This window comes from Crocuta crocuta, unplaced genomic scaffold, assembly GCF_008692635.1.
Source record: "Crocuta crocuta isolate KB4526 unplaced genomic scaffold, BGI_CrCroc_1.0 scaffold466, whole genome shotgun sequence".
Taxonomy (NCBI): Eukaryota; Metazoa; Chordata; class Mammalia; order Carnivora; family Hyaenidae; genus Crocuta; species Crocuta crocuta.
In genome coordinates, this window is record NW_027529672.1 from 4698597 (window position 1) to 4710937 (window position 12341).

Genomic DNA, 12341 nt, shown 5'->3' on the forward strand with positions numbered 1-12341 from the left:
CTGTTACTTAGCATAATGATTTCAAAGTTTTTTTGTATTGTACTATATATCAGAACCCCATTCTTTTTTATGGTTGATTAATAGTCCATTGTATGCATAAACCACAGTTTGCTTATTCATTCTTCAGTAGTTGGGCGTTTGGGTTGTTTCTACTTTTTGGTTTTTATGAATAATTGCTATATATTTAAAAAAAGTTTACATTTACCATTTTACCATTTTACATTCCCAGTAGCAGTGTGTGATGGTTATGATTTCTCCATATCTTTGCAAACATTTACCATCTGGTTTTTAGATCCTAGCTGTCTTAGGGGATGTGAATTGGTATTTCATTATGGTTTTGATTTGTTTTTACCTGATGACTCATGCTGAACATCTTTTTATGTGACTATTGACTGTATGTCTTCTTTGAAGAAAATGTGTATTAAAATTCTTAGCTTGTTTTTAAATTGGTTTGTCTTTTTGTTATTGATCTGTAAGAATTCTTTACATATTCTAAGTAAAGCCCCTTATCAGATACAACGTTTGCAAATATTTTATCCCATTCTGTGGTTTGTCATTTCACTTTCTTGAAGCATTTCCTACGAGTTTTATAGTTTAGGTCTTATGTTTATGTCTTAATTCATTTTGAATTAATTTTTGCATATGGTGGTGGGGTAAGAATCCAACTTTAGTCTTTTGCAGGTGGCAAAAGTCCAGCTGTCTCTGTACCATTTGTTGAAGACTATTCTTTTCCCATTGAATGATCTTGGCATCATTGCCAAAAATAAAATGGCCATAAATGTATTTTATTTCTATTTTATTGATCTACATGTCTATCGTTAAGCCAGTACCATGCTGTCTCTATTTCTGTTGCTTTGTGGTAAGTTTCAAAATTGGAAAATGTGTGCTCTCTAACTTTGTTCTTCTTTTGGAAGATTGTTTTGGCTATTCTGAGTGCCTTGCAATTCCATATGAATTTTAGGATCATCTTGTTGATTTTTACAAAGAAGTCAGCTGTGATTTTGATAGGGATAGCTAGAATCTTTAGATCGACCTGGAGAGTATTACCATTATAACAATATTAAGTTTTCTAATCTGTGAACATGGGATGTATTCCATCGATTTAGAAAAGGAGGAACTTCCTCAATCTGATAAAGATCACCTATGAAAAACCTACAACCAACCTAATTCTTAGTGGTGAAAGACTGGATACTTTCCCCCTAAGATCAGAAACAAGAAAGGGATGTTCACCTTTGATACTTCTATTTGACATTGTACTTGAAGTCCTAGTCCTGACAATTAAGCAAGAAAAAGAAGTAAAAGGCAGCCAGATTGGAAAGGAGTAAGCAAAAACATCTCTATTCACAGATGATCTGATCTTGTATATAAAAAGTCCTAAAGAATATACTAATTAACTATTAGAACTAATAAATTCAACCAGGTTTCAGGATACAAGATCAATATACAAAAATCAATTGTATTTCTGTACACTTAACAATAAACAATTCAAAAATGAAATTAAGAAAACAATTCCATTCACAGTAGCATAAAGTAATCAGAGATAAATTTAAGAGAACTGCAAATCTTATATCAAGAAAATTATAAAGCATTGTCGACAGAAACGTTTTAATTTTGTGGAAGTCCAATTTGTCACATTTTGCTTATTATTCTTGATTTTTCTTATTTAAGAAATATTAGCCTATGGCAAAGTCACAGATTTTCCTAATTTTTATAGAAATTCTATCATTTTAGTCTCATGCTTTGGTTTATGATCAATTTTGAGTTAATTTTTGTGTAGAGCGTAATGCAAGGATTAAGGTTCATTTCTCCCATGTGGGTATCCATCAAATTGCCTGGGTGACCTTTGTCAAAAATTCATTGATCACATATGTGTAGGACAATTTCTGAGCTCTGTAATCTGCTTGATTGATCTATGTCTACCCCTATGCCAAGACCACACAGTCTTGTGTATGGTTGCTTTATATTATGCCTTGAAATCAGCAGTGTAAGTTCTTTACATCTGATTCTTTTCTAATTTGTTGTAGCTATTCTCAGTTGTTTACATTTCCATTTAATTTTTAGAAACAGCTTGGATTTTTTTTCTGCAAAAAACCCTGCTGAGATTTTGATTGGAATTATGTTATGTCCATAGCTCAGTTTGGAGAAAATTGGCTTACTCACTGCTTTGGTATCAGAGTATTGCTGATCTCATTGGAATTGTTACTTTTTTTTCTACTTCCAGAAGAGTATTTGTGGAGCTGTTCTTATTCCTTCCTTCCTTCCTTTATTTATTTATTTTTAAAAACTTGTTTATTTATTTTTGAGAGAGACAGAGCAAGTGGGGAAAGGGACAGCGAGAGAGAGGGAGACAGAGAATCCCAAGCAGGCTCCACATTGTTAGCATAGAGCTCAACGTGGGGCTCGAACCCACAAAATGTGAGATCATGACCTGACCTGGAATTAAGAACCAGACCCTCAACTGGCTGAGCCACCCAGGAACCCTCTTATTCCTTCCTCTAATATCCTTTATTGGTAATAAAATTTACCAGTAAAGACAGCTGTGTTTCTAATTTTTAAAAAATTTTTTAAATTTTATTTCTGAGAGACAGAGAGAGACAGCGTGAGCAGGGGAGGGGCAGAGAGAGAGAGGGAGACACAGAATCTGAAGCAGGCTTCAGGCTCTGAGCTGCCAGCACAGAGCCCGACACGGGGCTCGAACCCATGGACTGTGAGATCATGACCTGAGCCGAAGTCGGATGCCCAACCGACTGAGCCACCCAGGCGCCCCTCTAATTTTTTTTAAATGTTAAGATGTTTAACTAGAAATTGAGATTATCTATTTCTTCTTGAGTGAACCTTGTAAGTTTGTGCCTTTCAATAAATTTGTCCATTTCATCTTAAATCATTGAATTTATTAACACAGATTTTATAATATTATGTTGTTATTCTCTTAATAACATTATAATATGTAGTGATATCACCTCTCATTTCTGATGCTGGTAATTTATTTCCTCTGTCTGTCTGTTTTTCTGGTTGGTCTGGCTAGAGGTTCATCAATTTTATTGATCTTCTCCAAGAACCAGCTTTTGGTTTCATGTATTCTGCGCCCTCCCCCTCCCCCCCCACCTTTTTCTATCTCCTTAATTTACCTTCTGACTTTTATTATTTCTTTTCTTTGTTAATTTTTGTTTTGATTTGTTCTCCTGTTTATAGTTTCTTAAGACGGAAGCTGAGGTCATTGGTTTTAGACATTTCTTCATTTCTAATATAGGCATTTAATGCTATACATTTCTCCCTATACTGCTTTAGTAGCATTCTGCAAACTTCAATATTTAAATCTTTAGGTTCACTTAGTTCCAAAGAATTTTAAGTTCCCTTTTTATTTCTTGTTTGAATCATGGAACATCTACAAGTATGTTATTTCATTTCCAAATATTTTGTGATTTTACAGATATATTTCTGCCACCAATTTCTAATTTAATTCCATTGTGGTCTAAGAAACTCCTATGATCATAAGTTTAATGTGAGTCTTGGTTGGTGTCATAGGATATGGACTATCTTGTTAAATATTCCTCCTCCACTTGAAAATAATATATAAATTCCTATTATTGGGTGGCTTGTTCTGTACATGTCAGTTAGGTCAAGTAGATTGCTTTTATAGCTCAAGTCCTCTAAATTCTTACTGATTTTCTACTTGTTCGATCAATTATTTAGTGAGGAGTGAGGAAGTCTCTCACTATTTGTGAGAATTCGTTTATTTCTCCTTAATATTCTATCAGTTTTTGCTTTGTGTATTTTAAAGCTCTATTATTAGGTGCATAAATGTTAAGCACTGTTATTTCCTCCTGATGGAGTTTCCTCCTGATGAATTAACTCTTTATCTTTTATGCCTATCTTTGTCCATGGTAGTACTGTTTGCTCTGAAATCCATTTGTTCTGATTTTGATATGGCGATTCCAGCTTTTATTATGTTAGTGTTAGTTCTCTCTGTCTCTCTCTATGTGTCTCTCTGTCTCTCTCTCTCCATATATATATANGGTTTATATATATATATGTATATATAAATATACTCATAACATGTGTTTGCTAGTATACATCTCCTTGATCAAAATAATTTTGCTTCCTTTCAAGTATGAAAGAAAAAGTTAACATTTCTTTACAGTATGTTCATTATTTCAAGTTTCCCAAGTCAAGAAAGGACTTTGAATTCAAAGAGCTTGTTGGGTATCTTAACTTTTTATGCAAACCAAGAAAAAAACTTGAAGAATAGTCTCTTTGTTTTCTCTAGTAGGCCATTTCATTCTGTCTAGGGATGAGGAGCTATAATTTTTGGAAAAATTTTTAAAAATACACTTGCTCATGTCAGTTCTCTGTGGACGTCTAATTTACTTGGAAGTGCTGGGTTGGGTTTACTTTAATTATCACTTCTTTTGAAAACAAGGGCAAAATAAGTGCTTACTAGTGTGTTTAAGGGAACTCAGCTAGTTGTTTTCATATTGGCTATTTGACCTCATTAAGATGACTGTGAGAACGCATGATAGAAATTGCTCTTATTATAAGTGAACTGGCCCTGGAGTGCTGATCAAGATTCTATTGACTCTTAGGTACTCTGTCACTAGCACATTAAAGAAATATGTGATGTCATGAATAGCACCTAGTGAGGGCTATGGAAATCAATCCAGCTCAATAAAGTCTGGAGATTTTTATTTTGTTTTCATTATTTGCAAACAATGTCAAAAGTATTTTCCATAATCTTTCTTTACTGCCCAAAGTATTTTTATTGGTGAGTTGTAACAAAAAAATTACTATGGATTGAGAAAAGAATTCATTTTTCTCGGCTTTTCTTAAAAAATTGGAGTAGTCATAGATTATGCTATGCCATAGAGTATGTAGAATTTCCATAACCTTAAAATAGAAGTTTTCTAAGAAATAATAGAAAAGTTTATGAATACTTCAGCTGCAATTAGACTTCAGGAAGGTTGGCATGAGAAAAGGGGAGAGACTTCCCATCGCCCCCCCCCACACTCACTCTTTCATAAAATAAAAACAGATTTAGTTTCTTAAATAATAACAAAAGCATGCATGTCTTAACCTCGCTTCCTACTTATAAGCTTCTAAATCCACTGTAGAGAGCAAATGTTAAATGAAGAAGGAAGAGTATTTTCTACAATTGGAATGTTGAATTGTTTGATTGTTAACAGCTTCAAGAGTTAGTAATATTTCTCTGGCACATCGTTAAGGCCACGTTCCTAAACTGGCTTCCACACAGAGATGTGACTAAAGGTTCATTTGACCAAAGACTACTGTGAGGGAAACAGATTTAGAAATGATACCTATCTCCCCCTTTGGCATTAGTGTATTAAAGCACATTAACAAATCCTTCTGTTTACTTGGCATTTTCTAAGCGTATTTGATCTCAGAATCCTTTCCTGGAGGAACAGATGATAAACCCCACTGTTCTGTGGCCTGTAAGACCCTGCAGAATCTTGTTCTCTGACCCATAATAACTTGATCTTCTACCTGTTCCCTCTCCTCTACCCTCTTTTATGGAAGAGGAGTGGCCTCCTGGCTGTTCCCCATCCAAAACGCCCTGTGTGTTCCCACCCCAGGGCCTTTGCATGGCTGTTTCTTCTGTCTGAAATACTCTTCCCTCAGATAATCACTGGCCTATTACTTACTTCCTTCATGTGTCTTATCAAAGGCCACCTGGTTAGAAACGTCTCCCCTGCCCGCCTTGCATAAAATAGTAAGCCCTGAATCTTCTTTCCCCTCCCCTGCCTTTCCACTCACTTCTTGAAATGATATATACTTGCTTTAATTTGTTAGTGACCGTCTCCTCCAAACAGAAAGTCAGTGGACTCCGTGAGGACAGGATGAGGGCAAGGACTTAGTCTATATTGTTTGCTAATAAATCAGCAGTGTCGGAGCAGCGCCTGGAATGAGGGAGGGATTCGATTATCATTTTGGAACACGCACATGACTGAATGCATGGATTTTGCTCCTGCACCATATGTATGTGGAAGCAGTACGAATCACAGCAACAAGAACTACCCCAACAGCAGTAGTAACCAGGTAACACTTATTAAATGCTACCCCAGTGCCAGGTAGGGGTGAAGCTAGCTTGAAAGGGGAGCAGGGGAGACTACCCAGAGTGTTGATGTCTTTGTGACAAAGTTTCAACTTCAGTCTCCCTGTACTGAGGAGTTAGCATCTTCAGAAGGTGAGTGGTGTTTCGAGAGGCTGAATCTGGGATAAGATGGACTGAGTGAGGGAGAGACTGGAGGGGTCCCCTTAAAGTCATCTTGACTGTCATTAATTATCATCCAAACGAAAGGGGGCAGTCGATGTAGAAAATATGCCCATCTGAGGGATGTTCTGGAGCTAGCAGTAATTGCAGCCATTGGTGATGATGAGGGTGGAGTGGGTGAGGGAGGTGGATGGATTTAAGACCATTTCTCTGGTTTCCCCCTCACTAGGAAAGGTCACAACTTTGCCAGAGGACATGCTGAGTTCTGGAGGCTCGCCAGCATCTCTCTGCGGATTGAGCCTGGCAGCGGAACTTCAGCTCAGCACCGGGGGCTGGATTACACACTCCGGCTTGGGAGTCTTCCGCACAGACTGGGGGGTGAGGGTGAGGGGCAGGATGCAGTCCACCAGGTACAGGGGAGACTGGGGCTCACGGGATGGACAAGCCTAGGGGAGCGGCGGGGGAGGTGGCGGTCAGTGTAGTGTGGGCTGTAAGCCGGAGCAGGAGGAGAGGAAAGCTGGCACTGGATCTGGTACTGACAACATGGGGGACCCAGCTGAGGAGAGAGAAGAGTTTCAGGAGAACAGGTGGGTGTAAGGTGTAAGCCTGGATGTGGTGGTTTTAGGGGTGGGCCTTCTCAGAACACATATTGTTTTCAACAGGTGTTTAGCACATGGTCATACTCAGTGTCCTTCCCCCAGGTTCTCCTGAGCGAGGGCTGGTCTTCCCGCTCTGTCCCCCGTGCCAAGTTCACATCTGCGGGGTGTGAGATTCTCCGCGAGTGTTTGTAGGACACATGCGTTAATGAACCGGGAAGAGGGTGCCAACACAGAAGCCACGGCAGACGACGTTGACTTTGAAGGTTGACACTTCACGTCTGAGAGCTTCTCTTCAAGGAAGGAAGGGAGTCTGGAAGGGAGTATAGGAAATGTGTGGTCCAGGGCGCACTTTCTGATATGGGAGAGATGCGGGCATGTTTACGGGCTAAGGTGAATTAACTGGGGGGAGTACAGGCTGAAAATACAGCAGAGAGACGGGATGTTGGGGTGATCTCAGAGAAGAAAGAGATGTGCCCAGATCGCCATGTGATGATGCCTGGTGATGAGTGGGTGGTGGGGTGGGGTGGCGGTGGGGGGTGACCACGGCTGTCTGTTACTTCTATTCCAACGGCTAGTGATTGCAGACTGTCTACACTAGCCCTGGGATGGCATCTCTCCTGTTTCTCTGCTTCTGATTTGGCTCCTTGCAGGGGCTGGGGGCAGGGAGTGGCAGCAGGGAGGGCTTACCGACAGCTCTAGGGAGTTGCTAGGCTGACATGAGACCCTCCCCTGTGTCTGTGGAGAAGGGGAGGGGCTTGCATTGAGTCAGGGAGGTCTTATGTGACCTGGCCAGGCACCCCGCTCCCTTTGGACTTTAGTTTCTTCTCATTTCTTTCTGGATCCCGTTGTCTGGAGAACTACATTGCAGCCCTGCACTTTGGGAAATTCCTCTGTGCCTTCCAAACCCATCTGTCCTTTCCACATTGCTGGCACGTGCTTGCTTTGTTACCCACAGCTTATATATAGATGTCTTGGCATGTTGTTGAACTTAAAACATTTCAAGCTAAAGGCAGGGTCTACTCCTATCATGTGCTTGTCACAGTGTTAAGGGAAATAGTTGCCCCATAACTGTGACTTGTTTCGGGTACTGAATGCAAAGAGCACAAGCCTCAGGAGCTTAGAAGTTGCCATGGGCTGGAGAAGGTCCTGGTTTCTCTCTCTCTTGATGCCAAGGGTAGGTGGTGGGGATGTGGCATATGGGTGTCAGCTTACAGGACAACTTTTCTTTTCTTTTATTTCATTTTATTTTTTATGTTTGTTTATTTATTTTGAGAGACAGAGAGACAGCACAGGTGGGGGAGGGGCAGAGAGAGAGAGAACGGAAGAGAGAGAGAATCCCAAGCAGGCTCCGCACTGTCAGAACAGAGCCCTGTTCTGGGCTTGAACTCTTGAGCCGCAAGATCATGACCTGAGCTGAAATCAAGAGTTGGACGCTTAACCGACTGAGCCATCCAGGCGCCCCCAGGACAACTTTTAAATTGGAGGAGTCTACCAGTCCCATCAGCTGAGGATTATCAGTATAATGTTGTGCTCACCCATGTAGTGATTTCCTGCCGAGTTCCTACTCAAAGCTGCAGGCACGGACAAAGCTGTGGGGTTACCCGGAGGGTGGTCCAGGAGAGGAGACAGGCATGAAGTCAGATGCGAGGGCCACTGTGTTGGTGGTGCTAGAGAGGACCCACTGCGGGGTGGGGGTGGGGAGTGTGCCTGCACACCCACATCAGCAGTGAAGCTCTCTGTGGAGACCTTGATCTGATTCTTTTTTTTTTTTTTAATGTTTTATTTATTTCTAGCAGAGAGAGAGAGACAGGGTGAGCAGGGGAGGGTCAGAGAGAGAGGGAGTCACAGACTCTGAAACAGCCTCCAGGCTCTGAGCTGGCAGTCAGCACAGAGCCCGACGCGGGGCTCGAACCCACGAACCGCGAGATCATGACCTAAGCAAAAGTCGGACGCTTAACCGACTAAGCCACCCAGGCGCCCCGACCTTGATCTGATTCTATTTGGGAGGGTGATTTTTGAGATGTGGTCCCCTGGCTTCTAGCGAATTAGGTCTGACTTTTAGCTCATTTCAACTAACTCACAGTGGTTTTATGGGTATTAATTAGGTAAAAGCCTCCTTAGGGGTAGGGCCTATCCAAAAACAGTTTCTTTGCTTTCTCTTAAATAATTCAAAGAAGAACATAGAACGGACTGGTCAGTGCATCCTTTCACTCTTCATACGGCCAAAGACTAGATAAAATAACTTCTTTGTTACAAAATAACAAAACAAATTTCAGGATCATCTGGATTTTCAGAGCATTTTACTGTGACAGCCCTTATCACCTTTCCGTTGGGGTTGGTGAGTAAATGATGAACAGGGTAGTTAAGCACATTTCCCATGCGACAGGCGTCACAAAACAGTTTACAAGGCAATTAATGATCGAGCCACTGGCTTCAGCCAGGAAGTCCACACTCCCTGAGAGGCCTCTTTGTCCTGGAAAGTCTGTTGAGTCTGAGACTTGCCCATGAGTGAGAGAAGAGACAGTCCCTCCTTCCTGTCTTTCGACTCAGTTTGCAAACACCTGAGCACCTCTCGGGTCCGGTGTTTCGGGAAGGCCAGTCCCCATCCCGATGTGCCTGGTCACACGGGGAGATGTTCGGTCACACGGAGGCAGGCAGCTCCAACATGGCGGGTGAAGGGTTGAATGGGGGGTGAGCACCTGGCACTTCGGAAGTGAAGTGGGGAGATGCCCAAACGACTCAAGCCTCAGACAGATGCCCAGAGGAGGTGGCATGCAGGCTGGAGCCCACAGGATGAGGAGCGCTAACCTCCAGGAGACTGTCTGTGTGGGGAGCTGAGGCAGTGTGCATGCCTTGGGCAGGGGAGATGAGAAGGTGAAGCCACAAGACGCAAGTCTGGGGCGGGGGGAGGGTGCGGGGCAGTGCATCTTGGCTTAGCAAACCCAGGGGAGGAGTCTGGCCTCCGATCAGAATCAGAGAAGACGGTTTTCAGGCAGGTGACAAGGTCAGGTCTGTGTTTAGCAAGACAACTATGTCTACAACGGAGTGGAGAGAGCTGGCCTGGCCGGCAGAAAGCCAGGAGACACTGGAACCCTGACCCTGGTGACAGGGGGCTCTAACCTGACGTGAGGCAGCAGGAACAGGGAGGGAGATGTGACCCCGTGGCTGCAGTGCAGGGAGGGGAGGTGGAGGTCAGAACTGACATCTGGGTCCTGGCGGCCATCATGTTCTGCTGTTGGGACGAGAGGACAGAAACCGGAGCAGGCCCTAGAGGGGGAGACTTCAGCTCCGGACGGGTCAGGTTTAAGGAGCTCAGAAGACCACCCACCACAGGCCGGCGGTGCGGTGAGTTGAACTGTTTCCCTTTAAGTGGCAGGTTCAAATTCTGACCCCTGGTGCCTGTGAGTGTGACCTTATTTGAAAATAGGGTCTTGGGGCACCTGGGGGGCTCAGTCAATGGAAGTCCAACTTCAGCTCAGGTCATGAACTCGCTGCTGGTGAGTTCGAGCCCCACGTCGGGCTCTGTGCTGACAGCTCAGAGCCTGGAGCTGCTTCAGATTCTGTCTCCCTCTCTCTGTCCCTCCCCCACTTGCACTCTGTTTCTCTCTCTGTCAAAAATGAATATTAAAAAAAATTCATAAAAAAAGGAAACTGGGTCTTTGTAGTTGCAATCAAGCTAAGATGGGGCTGTACTGGGCTGGAGTCTTGTAAGAGAAGGGGAAGGCCGGTCCGGACCGGAGCCGGGGAGAATGGCGCCTGATCACGGAAGTGGAGACTGGCCGATGGCGAGCACTGACGGAAGCAGCCAGAAGCCGAGAGAGGAGGAACTGGCCTTGCCGACGCCTTCGCTTCGGACTCCTGGCCTCCAGAATCATTTCTACTGTTTCCAGCCACTCAGGTTGTGGTCCTTTCTGGCGGCAGCTGAGTACAGTCGAACAGGTGGACCCGGAGAGGGAAGTCTGAGCTGCAGATGCAGGGGGGCTGCAGGGCCCGTGGGAGCAGGCCGTGCAGGGGAGTTGGGGAGCATCGGATGGCACCGCGCCGGGGTCCCCATCTCCCTCTGGGGAGGGGAAGCCCCTGACACCCCGGCGATTTCCGTGATCCTCCGACTGGAGGTGCTGCCCTCGGACAGGCCTGCCTAGAACTTACCGTGGGCTCAGGTCCCCCAGGAGCCCTGCTAAGATGCAGAGGCCCACCCGGTGCGCCCGGGGTCGGGGTGAGGCTCCGCATGTCCCAGAGCCCCCTGCTGATGCCTGGGCCACGCCTGCAGGGGTGAGTCCTCAGAGTGTGAGTCCTACTCTGGTGATAAGGAGCTGGAGAGGTCCCCCTGTGGGGGCGGGGGGGCTTGCCGCCTGAGCCAATGCTACGGAGGAAGCGAGAGCGAGAGCCAAGCCGCAAACACTGGCCGGGTGAGAGGCAGTGTCCGGGGCCACAGGAAGAGGCAGGGGCCGGAGCCGGTGGGAGGCTGAGGGTTTGGCCGGGGAGGGGCAGGCTGGGCAGGCTGGACCCTGCTGCTCGTGAACAGGCCCCGCNCAGTCTGGGAGGCCTCATCTAGGCCTGGAGGGGAGGGAGCTGCCTGCAGTTTGGGGACAGATCAGGTGACCTAGGAGAGGGACTTGGGAGGGAGCAGAGGAAACTGCCAGGCTCCCTGTGTGACTGGGGAAGCAGGAAGCTCTCAGGTCAAAACTTAGGAGGAAACTCTTGGGGGGTGTGTGTGTGTGATGGGGGCTGCCGGGCTCGGTGCACCCCACCTGGTCTTCTGCTCGCTTTGCTTCTGGCGTTCAAGTAGTGGAGGCCTTGGCTTGGGCGTCGGGGAGCCCGGGGCCCACCCCCCTTCTGACACCTGGCAAACCGTTCAGGGGAGAGAGGGTCCGACTCCGTGTCATCCGCTGCTCCCCAAAGCCGTCCTCCTCCCCTGGCCTCCCAGCCTCCGGCAAGTGTTCTAGACATCCCCGCGGGTGCTGTGGGGAGACACACGTGCTCCCCGAGGGCCCGTCCCAGCGGGACTCACCCCAGGCGCTCGGAGAAGTGTGAGCGGGGCTGGGACAGGAAGCTCAGGCGCGGAGGCGTGGGGGGCTCTGTGTTCGCGGGAGTCGGGTTGGCCACGTCTCACAGATGCAACTCAGGGCCACAGCCGGGGCCTCTCTCTCTGGGCGAGAACGCACCGCCTTGCCGGTGGGAGGGATTCGAAGACAATCTGTGCAAGTGGGTTTTTGGTCCAGACCACCAGCCGCCTGGCAAACTGAACATGCCTCCCAGGGATCTCCGGACTTCCCACCCTACTGGGACCTCAGCCAGAGGGTGGGAGAAAAGGCGGTGGGGCAGTGTGGGTGCCACAGGGCCTTGGGACGCCCGAGGCTGGGCTGAGACGGGCTGCGGACCTTGGGCGGAGGAGAGCCCAGTGCGGGACGGCGGGCGCTGTCCTCGACAGAAATGGCCCGGCTCCGAAACACATGGTTTATGGCCCAAATGGAAAAGCTCCCGAGTGCCATCAATGACACTCTCACTGCTTATAA